This window comes from Callospermophilus lateralis, chromosome 9 (genome assembly GCF_048772815.1).
Source record: "Callospermophilus lateralis isolate mCalLat2 chromosome 9, mCalLat2.hap1, whole genome shotgun sequence".
NCBI lineage: Eukaryota > Metazoa > Chordata > Mammalia > Rodentia > Sciuridae > Callospermophilus > Callospermophilus lateralis.
In genome coordinates, this window is record NC_135313.1 from 93,562,425 (window position 1) to 93,581,321 (window position 18,897).

An 18,897-nucleotide genomic window follows, 5' to 3' on the forward strand; every position below is an offset into this window, starting at 1 on the left:
CATAGTGGCCAGTGTAGGTAGAAGACAGATCCTGATCTTGGTCTGAGAATCAGGAAAGAGTTTTCTGTGGACATTCAAACAGGTATCAAAAAGGCTCTGGGATACACTTGGCAAAGCAGAGCTTCCCAGGAGAAGAAAATGGCAAATACCAGTGAATGATTCTTATATCCAAGGCACCAACAGTAGGTTCAGTTGGTAGAGAAATAAACACAGCTCTTAAGCTGGAGAAGGTGAGGAATGAGACTATGGCCTTCAAGCTGTATTTCACGAATGATCTATGAGCATGGACTAAAAGCAATTAATTGCAAACAATTTGCACCACTTGGAGTCCTCTAGGAAGCAGGCACTAGAAAAAAAGAAGTGTCAGTCTGTTTTCTGTTGCTATAACAGAATACATGACGACTAGACAGTTTTTAAAGGAAAGAAGTTATTTTGTGTTTTGATTCACATCAAGGACTCTGGGAAGTCCAAAGGCCAGATGCCAGCAGTCTCCAATGCTGAAACTGATTCTGAGTCCCTGTGAGGGTCCGATGCTGCTTCATGACATGTGGAGAGCAGAAGGCCAAGTGGTATGTGCAAAAGAGACCAAACATGAGGAGAGATGACAGGATGGGAATGTGTGTTGGGGAAAACCACCTGGACAAACAGGAAGACAGAGAGACAGGCTTCAGCATCCCACAACAGCCCTCTTCTGAGAACTAACCAGGTCCTATCAGAAATACCTGAATCTCTTTCAAGGGCACATCCCAGTGACCTAACAACCTCGCATAAGTTCTACCTCTTATCATCCCCACATTAAGACCAAGCCGGCAACACAGGAAACATGCAGAACAAATTACATGAAAACAAACCAGAGCATCAGTGCAGAATTTTCCTATGTTTTGGGTACAAAGGCTCATGTGTAAAGGCTTAGTCCCCAACCTGGCACTGTTGGGAAGAGGTGAAAACTCTAAGAAGTGGGGCCAGTGGGAGGTCTTCTGATCATTGTATGGGTGTCCTTGAAGGTAAGAGTGGAACCTAGTGACTTCCTCTCTCTCTCTCTCTCTTTCATTCCTGGCCATCACATGAATGAGCTTTCTTCATCACAATGACATATTGTCTCATCACAGACTCAAAAGCAATGGGGCTAACTGACCACAGACTGGGAACCTCTAAAACTACGAACCAAAATGAACCTTTCCTCTTTTTAAGTTGATTATCTCAGGAATGGTGTTATAGTAACAGAAGTCTAATATAAATATGAAGTGCTAAAGTAGAATTATTTGACTGTTTCTCATTTGCTTTGTTAAATGAAACTATTATATATTATGATATATTATGGATTTGCATAACTATAGGAAACAAAATGAAGAGATTCCCATACCCTTTATTAAGCTTTTCTCAATAATAACATCTTAGAATAACTACAGCACAATATCAAAATCCAGATATTGATTTTTATAACAGAGTACCAATCTCATTCAGATTAATCTAGTTGTATTTATATTTTTTTGTGTGTGTGCATAGGTAGTCAGTTCCATGAAATTTTGTTACATGCTTTCTTCCAAGTATCCATGACTAGAGTCAAGATACAACATAGCCCAGTTAATACCTTGTTGTCCTGTTACATCCACACCCAACTCCTGCCCACTGTGTCCTCAATACCATCCAAACCCTTGGCAACCACTGATCTGTTCTCCATTAACATAATACTTTGATTTCAATGATGTAATATCAACGGAATCATGCCATATATAAGCTGTTGAAATTGGAATTTTTCACTCCACGTAATTTCTTTGAGACTCACTAGGTTGTTGCATGTATTAAAAATGTGTTCCTCTTTATTTCCTGGTAGTATTCCATGGTATGTGAGTAGACTGTCTAACTACTCACCTGTTTAAGGACATGAGTGTTATTTCTAATTTTGGGCTATTATAACTACAGCTGCCATGAACATTCTTAAGCAGGGTTTTGCGCTAACGTAAGTTCTCATTTCTCTGAGATCAATGGCCAGGAGTACAGTTGTTGGATATGGTGACTGCATGTTAAATATTATAAGAAATTGCTAAACTGTGTTCTAGAGAGCTTTCCCATCTTACATTCCACCAGCAATGTATCAGTAATCCAATTTCTCCTTTAGTACTTTGTTGAATGTATGATTCGCAGAGATTTTTTTCTCCCACTCTGTACTTGTCTTTTCATTTGCTTAACCAGGCTTTTCACACAACAAAACATTTTAAAGTTTTTATGTTTTTATTGGTACACTATAATTATACATAATTGTGGGATTCATTGTAACGTATTTGTAGATGCACATGACACAGTTTGATTAGTTTCATTACCCAGTACTTCCTCTCCTCCCTCTTCTTGATACTCTTCCTCTCCTCTACTCTTCTATTTTTTTTATTTTAATAATCCCATTTATTAATTTTTTTCCTTTTGTTGATAATACTTCTGGTGCCAAATCTAAGAACTCTGCCTAGCTCCAGATCCCCAAGATATTTTTTTTACTTTTTTTCTGGAAGAAGTTATGCAGTTTTACACCTTACATTTAAGTATATAATCCAGTTCAAATTTCTTTTTTTTTTTAAAGGGTGAGGTTTAGTTGAAGTATATCTATTTATTTGCTTATGAATGCACCATGGCTCCACCACCATTCCTTCCAAAAGCCATCCTTCCCTTCTGTGTACCTTTGTTGAAAATCAGTTGGAAGTGATGTTACCAAAAATCACGGAGTAATAAACTCAAAATTGATTAAGATGGTTATAAAAAAAGGTGGGGGGCGGGGGAGCCATCAGAGTGTATTTTCTTTAAACTCTGGAACATAATCAGAAACTTACAAACTCCAAATTGATTAAGCTGGTTAAAAAAAAAAAAATCAGACTGCATTTTCTTGGAACTCTGGAACGTAATGAAAAACTCACCACAGGGCTGGGGTTGTGGCTCAGTGGTAGAGCGCTCGCCTAGCATGCATGAGGTAGTGGGTTCGATCCTCAGCACCACATAAATATAAAATAAAGATATTGTGTCCACCTAAAACTGAAAAACAAACTTAAAAAAAAAACTGCTTGCATGTATAACTAATTAGAACAAAAATTTTTTTTTAAAAAAAAAGAACTCGCAACACCCTAAGAAATGCCCGATGCAGAAGGAAGCTGCTAAATTTGAGTAAGAGATCCCTCCTTCTATTCCCCACGGCCCAGCTCATTCTATCTTGACTTTCTCAGGTCTGATGTGGTCTGAATTCTGAACTTAGTCTGAACTGAAAATGTTCAAATAAAGTTCCAAGCTCGACGCAGGTTGTAGAGCCCAGAGGACCTTCTAAGTGACAATCTCCAGATACGCAGCAGTGAGTGCAGGGAGAGCTGTGGCGTACCTACATGTGTTCCCTCACCAGGGTCATCATCTGGGGGCCTGTTCAGCCCCTCACCGCCAGCACCATGAATGTCATCTGATAAAACTTAAGTACATTAAGATTTCTTAAGAATTCATTTGGGCCTTCAGGGATTCGTGAATTGGGCACCACTAGAGTACAAGAGGTCAGCACTCACAGGTAAGGGGAGACGGGAGATTTTGTAACGTGTTCATAGAAGCTAAGATAAAGAAATGATGGGGAGGGGGGATATTCCAAAATATGTCAAGTAAAAAGAATATCTCATTTGAGTCTCAGGAAAAAAGGAAACATGTCTGATTGTCTAGAGTGTCAGATCCCTCGTTAGAGATTAGTTGGAAGTTTCTGACTGATAAAGTCCCTAGTTTTGTTTATCTCTTTATATTGACGCTTTGTTTATTCACATTGGAACCTAAAATGCTATGCCTCCCTCTGAGTCCAACGGCAGTTCAATTAAATCTTAATTTTAAGACCAGACACTCCAAAGGCACTAAGATGACTTCTGTCTGGCTCTCATCCCAATGCTCCAATAGTGCCAGGATCCCTGGTCCACACTGCAGGATGGCCCTCTGTCCACCTGCGGAGGAGCACTGGAAGTCAGGCCTGGCAGTGTGACCTCCAGGCCCTGCTTACAGGCTGTACACGTGTCCCAACTTCGGCTTCAGTGTGTTCTCAGCCACAGGAGCACATGGCCCTGCTCCCAGCCCCACATGACCCCTCTATTCTTCTGAAGGACGCTGAGCCCAGGGTCTCCTTACAAGGTCATTTCTTTTAACAAGTGGGTATTGTCTCTTACCTGCGGGATGTCCTCAGTCAGCATGTGCGTGTACACCCCTCGCAATCACCTGATGACACCAACCTACTTCCCCCCGACACCATAGAATCATTGGGGAGCACATGACTTGGGCAGTGGGGAGCAGCAGGTCTTGAAGACCCATGAAGCACTGGCACCTTCCAGGCACTGGGATAAAGAAGGGAGCTCTGGTGGCTGCTTCAGCCAACACTACCACACACATGCCCTTTCTCCACCCTGGGTGACGGGGGAAGAGAGAAGTCACCCAACTGAGAACACCAGCTACAAGGATCAGCTAGGTGGGTTCCAGAAGCAGTGGCACCCAGTACTCAGGGGGAAAACAATCTCCTGGAAGTCACATCTCCTGGGGTCAGACCTCAGGTCCCCTCTCTTCCTGAGTAGCCAAAGAAGTGGGCTGTACCTCTTACTGTGCTAACACTTTAACTGTACCTGGAAATTATGATAGATCACGTTCGCTAGGTCCTGATGGAGGCTGAATGAATGAATAGCTGTGAACCCAACGTGTCGGAGAAACATCCCCAAGAGTGGCCCATCTGTACCTTCAGACCTGCCCTGAGACCTTGGGTCTGTGGGCAGAGATGCAGGGAGGTCGGTGTGCAGGACACTGTTTTCCTGGTGTGACTTTCCCTGGTGGGCCAGGCTCCCGGCACCTAGGAGCTCTCGGCCGTGGACAGTTCTCCAGGGGAACCTGGTCCACTCCTTCTCAGGCAGGTTTCTGAGTACCTTAGTTCACTGGGAGAGCACTTGCTCCAGTTGAGTGGGTCCAGAATGGTCATCTGGGAGCATGAAAGCACAGATTCCTGACTTCTACTCCCAGGGATTCTGACTCTGGATGTCTGGAGTAGGGCCCAGGAGTCTCATGTTAGGAAGCTTGCCAGGAATCCTGATGTTCAGCCAGGTTGGGGGTCCAATGACCCAGATGACCCCTGAGAGACTACAGTGGTATTCGCTGTGGCAGCTTCTCCCTCCTCTGGCCACGGAAGGACTGCCTGGCTCCTGCACGAAACTCCCACCCTGTGTTCTTTCATCTCACAAAAGTCATCGCACCCAAGGTTCATACCTTGACAGAAAAGTAAGGCCTCCCGGACCCTCTGAGTTGCCAGGACTCCTACATTAACTTGCTCTCCTCAGCAGTGGTGTGGGGACCATGTCGGCTTCCTGAAAATCTGCTGGTGTAGAAGAGAAGTCCCCACCTGATATGAATATAAGGAAGAGATTGTTACAGCAATGAAACTTCCCCATGGAGGGAGGGAGAAAAGGGACATGCCTAATGGCCTGGGATGGGATTAGTAAGGAGCCCCCCTGTGCTCAGGACTCAGTTTTGCTCCCCGGGAGTACCTGCCCTGTCTGCTTTTCCGCATAGCTCTATCGGAGCAGATGGTGGGGATTGTGTCTCTCCTAAGGATGCCTTCAACCATCCATGTTTCTGGATTACGGGTCTTGGGGTTCCAGGGTTGCAGAATGGGAAGCAAAAGGGAAAGGGGTTGGTTCATGGTGAGACAGTGCCTTATGGGACACTGGGTTCTGGTGAAGCCAAGATGGCATAGGTCATACCCCTTCCCACTAAGCACAACTACAAACCTTGGACATTAACCAGGAGACGAAGCAGACGTCTGAAAGGTGGGAGGGGAAGGGAAGCCAGTTTGAGGCCTCATGTATGAAGAACGGGATGTTGTGTATCCCCTCCCAACAGAAGAAGGTGACCCAGACTCCCAAACTGCAGCAGGAGGCAGCAGGGTGGGCTCATTCCTCCCCCAGACCACCCCGGAGATAGCTCTCCACATCAGCCAAGCTAGACACACTGGTAAGGAGGATCCACTGGGAGACCCAAGAGGTCCAAGGAGGTGCTCTCCTTTCCCCCTGAAACCCCCTGTGTTCAGTGTCTCTGGGAAATACTGAGGCAGATGAGTGGGCAGAGCTGGTAAAGATCTGCGAGAGGTGGCCTGGTCTGGGATTTCTCTCTGTCCCTGTGAGACTCTTTCCCACCAAGCGCCTATGGTACCAGGGGCTCTGGTAGGAGATCTCCTCCTCCCACTGAGACTCCTGGCAGCACAGCTTACAAAACCCTTCTTGCCTATTCAGGTGGCATCAGCAGGGACCAGTGGCAGCAAACTCACCAATCAGACCCAAGGAACACTGCAAAGTCTCAGAAAATTAATTCCACCATTGGAATCACAGTCCACAAAAGAAGGCCAGGAGCTTCTTTAAGGTTACTGCCCATTGAAAGTCGATTTAAATGGTTTCCAAGTGACTACGATGACAAATAGACAAAATGTCCAAGTCACAGCAACAAAAGATCACCTGTCAGCAACAAGCAAGAAAATCAACAACTTGAATGAGAAAACAATTTATACAAACACCAAAATGAATTAAATGTCAGAATCATCTGCCAAAGATTTGAAAGTGGTTATTATAAAAATTCTTTAACGGTCCATTACAAACTCTCTTGAAACAAGGAAAAAGCCCAGAACAAAATAGATGTTATAAAAAAAAGGAACCTAAAGGAAATTATAGAACAGGAAAAAAAATCAATAATAGAAATGAATGGGCTCAATAGTGGAGATGATAGAGGTTAGAGCAGGGAGCTTGGAGTCAGCTCAATGGGGCTCACTTACACTGAACAGTAGAGAAAACAGACTGAAAACCAAAACAGCAAACAAACAAATAAAAAGATCAGGCCTTCGAGAACTAAAGGAAAATAACAAAATTCCCAATATTGTATATTCAGTGTCTCAACAGGAGACAAGAATGAGGACCTGGAGAAGTGTTTGAAGAAATAATGGCTGACGACATGCTAAACTTGTTTAAAAATATAAACCTAGAGATCCAATAACCTGAGTAGACTTCAAAAGGATACAAACAAAGAAATCTATGCTGAACACAATTAAACTTTTAAAACCTAAAGACAAAGACAAAGCTTTGAAGCAGTCAGAGAGAAATGAGGCCTTATGTATGGGAGACGACCAGTTTGGATAACAGCAGAAATTATGGAGGCAAGAAATGGCACCATGTTTTTCAATGCTGAAATTAAAAACCTCCCAGCCACAAATTCTTTATCTTGTGAGATTATCTTTCGGGAATGAAGGGGATATAAAAGCACTCTCAGGCTAGAGACAATTGGAAGCATTTGCCATTAACAGATTTATCTTTAAAGAATGGTTACAGGAAGTTCTTCAAACAGAAAGGAGATTAGGTGGTTTTGGATCATCAGGGAAAAGAAGGACCAATGGAAAGAGCAGAAACACGGGTACAAATGATACTGTTTGCTCGCAAGTTTTTATAAATAACATTTGACAATTGAAGCAGAAACTATAACATAATCTGACACCAATAATAATAATAATGAAGGAAAAGAGAAATGGAGGTGAGGTTTTCACACTTCATTCAAAGTGGTTCAATGTCGATAGCAAACAGCACTACAAGACACATATGCATATTATGACTCTCAACCAATAGGGAAATTATACAAAGAAATATTCTCAACCACATCATAAATAAATCAAAAGGTAATCAAAAAATATTTTCAGGTAACTGCAGGGAAACAAGAAAAAAAACAGTAATGGAAATACATTAATATGATACATTAATAATTAGATTAAATCCAAATAGCCAAAAGTGTATTCAATCCAAATATACCAATCAAAACATGGAGATTGGAAGTAGAAAGTAAAAAGATGGGAAAACATATACTGGGTAAACATCACTCAAAACATAGTGGAGAAGAAGCTTTTTTTTAGTTTGAATCCATCCCATCAATTGATTCTTGATTTTACTTCTTGCACTTTAGGAGTCTTGGTAAGAAAGTCAGATCCTAAGCCGACATGATGAAGATTTGGGCCTACTTTTTCTTTTTGTAGGTGTAGAGTCTCTGTTCTAGTGGATAAGTCTTGGATCCACTTTGAGTTGAGTTTCATGTAGGGTAAGAGATAGAGGTTTAATTTCATTTTGTTACGTGTGGATTTTCAATTTTCCCAGCACCATTTGTTGAAGAGGCTAACTTTTCTCCAGTGGATGTTTTTGGTGTCTTTGTCTAGTATGAGAAAAATGTATTTATGTGGGTTTGTCTCTGTATCTTCTGTCATGTAGACCAATGGGTCTACATGTTTTGGGGCTAATAACAGGCCATTTTTGTTACTATGGTTCTGTAGTACAGTATAAGATCTGGTATTGTGATGCCTCCTGCTTCACTTTTCTTGCTAAGGACTGCTTTGACTAGTCTGGGTCTCTCTCTCTCTTTTTTTTTTTTTTCAAAATGAATTTCATGATTGCTTTTTCTAGTTCTATGAAGAACATCAAGAATACCTACACAACAGGAGAAAATCTTTACTAAATGCTCCTCAGAGCATCAATCTTCAGGGTATATATAGAACTGATAAAACACCCCCCAAAAATAAAATAAATGGACTAAGGAACTGAATAGACACTTCACAGAAGAATAAATAAAATTGATCAGCAAAAATATGAAAAAAAAAGTTCAACATTTCTAGCAATTAGAGAAATGCAAATCAAAACTAATCTAAGATTTCATCTCATTCCAGTCATAATGACAATGATCAAGAATACAAGCAACAATAAATGTTGGTGAGGATGTGGGGGGAAAGGTACACTCATACAATTTGCTGTTGGCACTGCAAATTGGTACAACCATTATGGAAAGCTGTATGGAGATTCCTTGGAAAACTTGGAATTGGACCACCATTTGACCCAGCTATCCCATTCCTTGGTTCATACCCAGAGGACTTAGAATCAGCATATGACAGTGATGCAGCAACATCAATGTTTATAGCAGCTCAACTCACAATTGTATGCAACCAACCTAGGTGTCCTTCAGCAGATGAATGAAAAAAGAAAATGTGCTATATATACACAATGGAATATTAGCATTAAAGAAAAATGAAATGAGGACATTTGTCAGTAAATGTATGGAGCTGGAAAATATCAGACTAATCAAAATAAACAAATCCCAAAAAACCAAAGGCTGAATGTTTTCTCTAATATGCAGATGCTAATTCACAATAAGGTGGGGTGGGACTAAGGAAGAATAGAGCTGCTTTAGACTAGACAGAGGGGAGTGGAGGGAGGGGAGGGGATATGGGAGAAGGAAAGATATTAGAATAAATCAGGTATTATTACCCCATGTGCATGGATGACTACATCACCAGTGTGATTCTATATCATGTGCAACCAGAAGAACGAGGAATTAATCTCCATATATATATGAGATGTCAAAGTGCATTCTATTGTCATGTATAACAAATTAGAACAAATAAAAAATCTTAAAAAAAATTTAAAACCATGGAGCAGAGTGATTACAATTATGTCAATTGACCTAATCCTCACACTATACATGAAAAGTAACTTGAAGCAAAGCAAATCACATACTTAAACATAAAATGAAAAACTCCAAAACTTTGGGGAAAAATAGGAGAGAGCCTTTAGTACCTAAGACTAGGCATAGAATTCTTATATTTGACATCAAACACACAATTCATGAAAGGATTATGATAAATGACACATTATCAAAATTAAAAATTTTGCTCTTTAAGGACTTTATTAAGAAAATGAAAAGGCAACATACAAAACAGGAAAAAAATGCAGAGCACATATCTGATAAAGGACTGACATCTAGAATATATAACAAACCCTCAAAATTGAACTGGAATAAAATAAAGCAATCCAATCAGAACATGGGCAAAAATATGAGCAAATATTAAGAGGGTAACATATGGCAAATAAACACATGGAAACATTTTAGAAATGGAGAACATATTAGTGGTTACTAGATTTTAACGAAAAGGTACAGGAAGTGTGTGTGTGTGTGTGTGTGTGCGTATGTGTGTGTGTGTGTGTGTGTGTGTGTGTGTGTAAAAAGACAGCTAAAGGAATCCTTGTGGTGTTGGAACTGCTGGGTGTCTTAATTGTAGTGATGGCCCTCTGTATCTTAATTGTAGTAGTGATAAAACTGAGTGGAGTCTAATAAACATAATGTACACATAATGAGTAGAAATCACACTGGGGAAATCTTAATAAGATAGGTGAATTATATCAGCATCAATATCCTGTTTGTGATATTGTAGTACAGGCTTGCAAAATACTACTATTGCATAGTTTGGGCAAGCTGTAATACACAGAGATAATACACGGGGATCTCTGGGTATTATTTCTTACCACTGAATGTGAATCTACATTTATCTCAACAAATTCATTTAAAAAACAAAACAAGGGATAGGGTTGTGGCTCAGTGGTAGAGCGCTCGCCTCACACGTGCGGGACCCTGTGTTCGATCCTCAGCACCACATAAAAATAATAAGTGAAGTAAAGGTATTGGGTCCAATTACAACTAAAAAATAAATATTAAAATAAATAAATAAACAACAAAACAAAAAAAAATTAGTGTGGTAGAAAGCCATTATAGCTGCTTCTGGAAACATATCCCTGACACTGACATAAGCTAAAGATCCTGCCTAGACTTTGTCTAAAGTGTAGTTTAGTGGTTGAGTGAATAACAATCAGGATTTTTTTTAAAAGAATATAAGCATTGTTAGAGTGCTCCAGTGTGATAAGGAAGAAGTTTGCTTTGTGAAATCGTGTACATATGTTTCAATCACATCCTTACCCAGTTTATGCATACATATATTCTGCTTTCTGTGTCTCTCTGGGGATATATTCAGGTTCCCACCTGAACCTCCACTTCTCTGCCTCTTGCTCAATGGAGAGCCCCAATTGCTTCTGCAATCAATTTTTCTTCTACTTCTGCTACTGATACTGGCTTTCTCAGATACCCACAGGATGAAGGCCAAGCCCTGGCCACGACCCCATTGCATCAACTGTGGGAAGAGTTCAGCAGCTGCAGCTACCTGCTCAACCCAACCAGACCCATGGAGGCTCTGCCTGAAAATTCAGGCATACTGCTGAACAGCACCTGTGGATCGATGAGAGACAGGAGATGAAGGGAGCCCTCCTCCTTACAACAGACGTTTTTTAGGGTGCAGTGGTTCCTCAGAGCCTTTCTCTTGCCACTCTGCATAGCCAGAAAACCATGGTGTTAGCAAATAAAACCACAGCCAGCCCAGGAGCAAACCTCCTTGGATTTGCTTTCTTCCTTTCCTGCCTTACACCTCACCTAGAATAAAACATTGGTCATAAAGCTGGCCTCGGGTTGTTTTCCAAGGAGACTGGATTAGAATGAAGCAAGTTTATATTCATGGATATCCATGTTACAAATATAAACATTTTGTTCCCCTGTGTGTGTGTGTGTGTGTGTGTGTTTGTGTGTTTACACACGTGTGTTATATTCAGGCATGAGCTCATAATTTGTCATAGTGCAAATGTATTTCTGTAGGTTGTATGTAAAATCTGCCTGTCACTCTCACTGCATCAAGTGCAGTCTGGGTCTGCAGCTTGATGGTACTTGTATCATCGATGTTGGCCTCACCAGGCACTGTCCATGCACATGGTGCTTGGGTTAATGGCCTCCAGCTTGGAGGTTGGGAGTCCTCTGAGGGAGAACATCACTTTCATCTGTGCTCTGCCTTCTGAACAGAGTCCAGGTCTGGAGTCGAGTCAGAGGGCCAGGAAACTATCCAGATCTGTCCATAGGCATGAGTCTAAGGGAGGGAAGGGGCCCTGTGGACTCCTCACCACCTCTCCAGTACCCAGTCCCTCTCAGGAATCCCTGGGCAGAATGTGATAGCCTTGAGGGCTGGGAAGGCAAGAGGAAGGAACATAACCCTCCTTGCTTATTTCTTCTTCCTCCCAATGCGTCCTTGGAATAATTTCCAGGATTCTGAGATTCCTTTCTTCTCAGCACAGCAATAATTCCAGCAGGTTGGCTGCATTTCAGGAAACTGCAAAGACTTAGGGAAATGGCAGCCAGAGACACGGTCTCATTAAAGGGAACTGCTCAGTTGAGCTCTGTGCACAGGCCCCAGCCCTTGGTTTCTTTTCTGATCCAGAAACAAAAGTCCAGCCATGGATCTTCAGGCACAGCTGCTACAAAAGACACTTGCTTGCCACTTTTGAGCTTTGTGAGTTAAAGGTAAGTTAGGGGATGGTTGGCCAACTCTGTCTCTTGTCAGGTACTACCACATTGGGTCCTGGCATCACACATATGGCTTACCTGAGCCAGGGGAATTAGCAGATTCTCTGGGTTCCCAGGAATAGAAACCCAAGTGTTTTGCACCAGTCTTCTGAAATGGCCTCTGGAGGGGAATTAGAGGACAGACCAGTGGGCAGGTGGATAGGGATGTTGCTGAAGGAGATGGGAATAAGACGGCCAGCGCTTAACCTGGGGGCCAATGTTTCCCACTCGAGTGTCAGCCCAAGCCCACCATCTGCATTCTGCTCTGCAGGTAGTATGCAAGCTTCATTTCTCAGATTCCCTTCCTAACATATTTTCTCATAGGTCCTATCTGTGAAAGGCACCCGCAGAAACAGGAGGGCCAGAAAAGGAGAAAGAAGTACTCTTCTTGTTCCCAGCTTTTGTTAGAATGTCTCCCTCAACTGTGCAACACTCTAGCACCTGAAGCATGGTGTGCCCCAGTCATGAGACACCAAGCACCTGCTCCATGGATAGAATCCACGCTCCTTCAGCTGCGTCTCACCTCCTTTGTTGTCCAAGAGCAACTCTATTTCCTGCTCCAGGCTCACATATCCCCCTCCTGTGCTTCTTTCCTTTTTATTCCCCAGCTCTAAAGATATCGGCTGCAACTGACACTTCCTGATCCCTAAATTAATACATCAGACTCTTTTTGCTCTTTCAACCTCCCATACCTATGTAGTCAGTTCCCTGTCTAAATACCCTCCATTTGAAATACTGTGTATGTTCCGTTTCCTGACGTTGACCAACACAGCCTTATTCATGGAATATGCACCATTTGCTACGAGGTGCCGTAGAATGGTGTACCCAAAGGAATCTGAGTCATGGAGTCCAATCTACAACCAACAAAAAAGATAGCTTCTATGGAGGCCAAGTGCCTGGGACAAAGTGATGCAACACCTTAGCAGATGGCCCAAAATTGAACCCAGGTTTTCTACCTCCAGCCTGGCATCTTTACTGTGCCAAGCACCATGTTCAACTTTCCCTGGCTCTGCTCAGGAACCCAAATATGCTCGTTATGCAGACATTAAAACATGGGAGCCCCGGGGGATCCCAGCACACACCTAGGCACAGCAAAGGGTGTCAATCTCTTCCTCCATCTCCTCTGGGTTTTTTGGTCCCTCCATTCTGAAAGAACTACATCCAGTGTTAAGTCTCCTCCATTTGAAATACTGTTTATGTTCAGTTTCCTGACGTTGACCAACACAGCCTTATTCATGGAATATGCACAATTTGCTATTCATTGCATCTACCCTGTGATTATAAGTGGAAAAGTGTTGGGGACCGCATATCAAGTCAAGATGGCGCCTGGCAGTTTGCCAGGAGGAGTGGTTTGTGAGGCAACGCCACTGAGCCATTAAGATGGTAGGGATTCCTTATTGGCTGATTGCTGTAACTGGATGATGCTAATTGAGTCAAGCTGTGTGTAATCAGTTAGGTATATATACCTCTGCTGCTCCGCAATAAAGCAGTTCCCGTTTCAACCTTCAAGTTGCTTGTCATCTCCCGGTTATTTTGCCCAGCAGGGCTGCGGCAGAAAAGCAAAGCTAAACAACAGTGTGTAAGTGAGCTGGAGATATGCAAACGATAGCCTGAATACAGCTTTTCTATGAATTCTCAGAAAAGCCGCTGAGTATCTGATTTTCCAAATAAGAGATGGAAACTTGCCTTGGAAGTCAGTCAGGAAAGCAAACTCATTTTGATAAATGCAAGCTGAGGTTCAGAGAAGTTCACTGGTCATTTGTCCAGGTTCACAAAGTCATTTAGGGGCAGCAACAAGAACTCAGGTTCCTTGGTTCTCAGACAATAGATTAGAAAGCTGAGTAGGACTATTGAGCCCAATTATGAAGGTCAGCGTGGGGGTTTGGCACTGAGTTACCCAGAGATGCTTCTGTTTGCTGATGGCTGGGAAAGATCATCCCCCTAGGAAGACAAATGGGCCTGCTACAAGCAAGGACTAACAGGTGAAGGGTCCTGACCATTCATTTCCGTGGCCAAGAGTCCTCTGGCTTCTCCAAGGCCTTGTGTAGTCTCCATCAGATGCATGCTATTTCCCCTGAATTTAGAAAGAGCCATTCCTTTACCTGAGGACCACAGGAAGGGGTGAGGAGGTAGGAGGATGTGCAAGTCTGAGGCTGACTAGAATGTCTTTCCAGGGTCCCCCAAACTAGTTAATTCCAATCCTGCACCTCCACCTTCCTCCGGTTGATGCCCTTCTCACCTTTTTGTGAATTACTTCCAAAACTAGTAATCATGCATGCAAATACTGTAGTATTTATACACCCTACAGTCTCCACTGTAGTTGCTTTGTATGCAGAAATCAATCCAGCTTCAGGAAATAAGGGACTATTCCACATCTTATTTGTTCATCCACTAGATCCATTATGTGTTATGGGAAGTACATATATCCATGACAGGATAGGGTGCTGTGATGGTTAACCTTATGCTGTGATGGTTAACCCTAGGCTACTGTGCCCAGGTGTTTGGTCACAGTCCAGGTGCTCCCATGAGGCTATTTTTAAAATTCAATTAGTATTTAAATCATTAGATGTTGAGTAAACTTCCTTACCCTTCATAATTTAGGTGGGACTCATCCAATCAGTTGAAGGTCTTAAGAAAAAACACTGAGGTTTCTCACAGAAGAAGAAATTTAGACTCAAGTGTGTAACATCAATTCTTATCTTAGCCTCCTGCTTGCTCTTCTGCCCTGCAGATTTCAGACTTTGAACTTGTCACTCCTCCTACTCACATAAGTCACTTCTTCAAAACCATTTATTTAAAGTCAATCTCTGTGTGTTGTGTTGTATCTGTTTCAAAACTACCCGAATACAGCACACCCTCCACCTGTCTCTCCCTTCCTCTCATATTTCTAAGACAACCCTGTTGCAAAAGTAGGTGCACCCAGAGTGAAGATCTGCTGGAACTTGCTATCTGCAGGGTTAGGATTAAGGTTTGTTGAGAATCTACTAATCAGAGATGAGATGCCCACCATGAGCTGTGGAATGGATGTTTTGTTAGCAGGCACGGAAACAATCGTCACCCCACTGAATTTCTCCATTGGAGCTCTTGGGTGGCCAGGTGCATTGCCACTGAGAGGTAATATTTTGAAAGGAATATTTTTCTGAGCAGTAGTTCTTAAACATTTAGTTAAACCATGTGGTTATCACACGTGTATCATATAGGATATGTTGCTCCATTTACAAAGCACTGGAAGCATAGATTTAGCATGATTCTAAGGACCCTAGTATTTTTGGAATGGCAAATGAACACTGGCTTCCACTTGGAGTCTTGAGCTGCCTCAGCTCCTAATGTGAGAGTCAGAGAGTCAGAACTGGAAGCCGGACTGCTCCTCTCTACCTACGAATGTCTTAGGTGGCATCTTCTTCTAGCATGCATGGTTTCATCTACACTGAGAATCTGCTGCTTAGTGTTGCCACCTTCATCAAGTATCTTCAAAACATCTTCTGGATAACCGGTTCCAGCTTCTGCATCCGCCCTTGCTGCTTTATCTTGCATATTTATGCTACAGAGGCATCTTCTTTCCTCAAATCTCATGAACCAACATCTGCTAACTTCAAACTTTTCTCCTTCAGCTTCTGCTCCTCTTTCAGCTTTTGCAGAACTGAAGAGAGTTAGGGGCTTAACTTAAGGAAATGTTGTGGTTGGCTTGATCTTTGATCCAGGCCACTAAAACTCCCTCTATATCAGCAATAAGGCTGTTCTGCTGTCTTATCATTTATGTGTTCACTGGAGTAGCACTTTTAGTTTCCTTCGAGAGTGTTCACTTTTAATTTTCTTCAAGAACTTTTCCTCTGTGTCCACAACTTGGTAACAGGTGCAAGAGGTTTAGCTTTAGTGCTGCCTTGGCTTTCAACATGTCTTCCTAACTAGGCTTAATCATTGTTAGCTTTTCATTTAAAACGAGAAAGATGTAACTCTTCCTTCCGGGAAGGCCCAAGGATGGGGAGGTAGAGAGGGAGAATTGAACAACGTGTGAGGCAATCAGAACGTACAACAGTTATCAATTAAATTCACTGTCTTCCATGGGCATACTTCTTGGTATCCCCAAACAATTTATAATAGTAATATCAAGGATCAATGATCATAGAGCTCCAAAACAGATATAATAATAATGAAAAGCTTAAAGTACCATGAGAATTGCCAAAATGCAACACATTTTGCCATTTTACCATGGAGACAGAAAAATGAATATTTGCTTTGGAAAAATGGTACCAACAGACTCACTGGATGCAGGTTTGCCACAAATCTTCAATCTACAAAATACACGGTTATCTCCAAAGTACGAGAATGTAAAGCATAATAAAATAAGATATGCCTGTATTTCTGGCTAGCCCTGAGCTTGCTAAAGCCAAAGAAACTACACATTTTCACAATGACAAGTGCTTCTCTGTGAGACCAAGGACCTGTGCCTTTAAGGTAGGCATGTGACACAGAATAAGGCTGCTGATTGGAGGAGGAAGGGGACAGAGGACGGGGTGCTGTCTGCTTCCTGCCACCACCTCCCAACTTCCTTGATATTGCATGAGAGCCTGCTCTGTGACCTGGGCATTGCTCTGCTCTTGGATGGAGAGGGATAGAGCTGAGTGGTTCTGAATGGTGCCCTCTGGGTGGGAGCGTGGCTCCAGTGTTGACAGAGAAGGTGAAGTTTCATGTCATCCTTTGAATAGAAGGGCTGCAGTAACCAGAACTTGTCAGGAGACATGACAGCTTCCACAGATGGAAAGTGATTTTTAAAGAAGTGGGAGAGAGAAAAGGGGTTAGCAAGAAAACAGCTCCTACCAGTGGGATGGGGACTTCATCAAATGACAAGGAAGTCCCGATGCACTAGGGCTAAGATGCACTTTTTCATGTTTTAGCATCTCTGCAGTTAGATATGTCTCACAATTGATAGTGTCTGATGTCACGGTGCCCAGGAGGTAACATGTGTGATGGACTAGTCATTGTTTGCACATGTTGAACTTAGCTGGAACTGAAGTAACGTCATACCCCATTTTGCTGGGGTCTGTCTCTGCTAATGTTAGTTCCCCTGAATTAATTATTGTTAGCCTATTTTTATTTTCCGATGGGTTACAGTGGGATGATGAATTGCGTAGTCTCCTAATCCATAGTTAGAGTCACTTCATTCATTTTATGTGCATCGTTGATATTGTGTCTGTTGAGTTTAATTATCATTAAAAGCGTCTTCCCAGAAAGAATATGACATGGCAATGAAACAAAACATTGTGTACATAGAAAGGAGTAAAAACACACCAGAAAGCAGTATGGACTGGAAAACTTGGAATGGAACCACCATTTGACCCAGCTATCCCACTCCACATTCCACAATGTGTACTCAAGGATTTAAAATCAGCATACTATAGTGATTTGTCTACATCAATGTTTATAGCAGCTCATTTCACAATAACTAAGCTATGGTACCAACCTAGGTGCCCTTCAACAGATGAATGGATAAAGAAAATGTGGTATATGTACACAATGGAATATTATTCAGCTGTAAAGAAGAATGAAAGTATAGCATTTGCTGGTAAATGACTGGAACTGGAGAATATATGTTATGTAAAATAAGCCACTGCCCCAAAACTAAAGGTCAAATGTTCTCTCTGATAAGTGGATGCTAACACAAAATAAGTGGAAGGGGGAGGAAAGAAAAGAAGTTCATTGGATTAGAAAAAGGTGAATGAAGGGAAGGGAGAGAGTATGGGAATAAGAAAGACAGCAGAATGAATGGGACATATCTTTCCTATGCTCTTATATGAGTACATGACCAGTGAAATCACATCATGTACAACCTCAAGAATGGAAAGTTATAGTTCACGTATTATATGTCGAAATACATTCTACTGCCATGTGTATCTAAAAAGAATAAAAAAATTTAAAAAGGAAGGAGTGAAAACAGCAAAGGGGATAATCTTGACATTAGTAATGTACATTGTCATTGAAGTAGCTTATGAAGTCCAGGCCAGAAAACCCCACAGGAGAGGTAAACTGGATTGTCTTAACTGAGATTATGTGAAAGTACCCTACGAGCAATATGATTGGAAATGGGAGAAATTTCCAGATGTTTCTCACAAATGAGTTTATCCACTGTGTTACACTGAGAAATATTACATCAAGAGGACAGGTGGCTGTGCTTGCTGGAAAGTAGCTTCTCGTGGGGACAAGTCTATACCTGGGGCAAAACAACAGTAACAGTGTCACTCACGGGGAAGGGTTGCTGTTGCATTTCAGAGGTACGAGACACAATTGGTCTTGTGACCACTGTGATGAACATGACAAAAGGTAAAAGGTCCTTCAGGCTTTGGAGCTGAACATTTGGGTAGGAACTTGTCATTTCCCTGTGTCTACAACCCAGGCTTTGGCCGTCTTCTGACAGCCAGACAATCTCTGGAGCCCTTTTGCACTCCCGTCTGGCTGGGGGTGAACTCCTTACTCTCTCTCTCCGCTATGATCATTTCTTCTGAGAAATGGGAGATAAGAATGTATCTGCTTTAAGGAAATGTATAAGGAATAAATGATACTGTGGAGTGCTCCTTGCAGATTCTGGAAAACACACAAGTGTTAGTTTCTTTTCTTTTTTTTTTTTTTTTTCTTTTT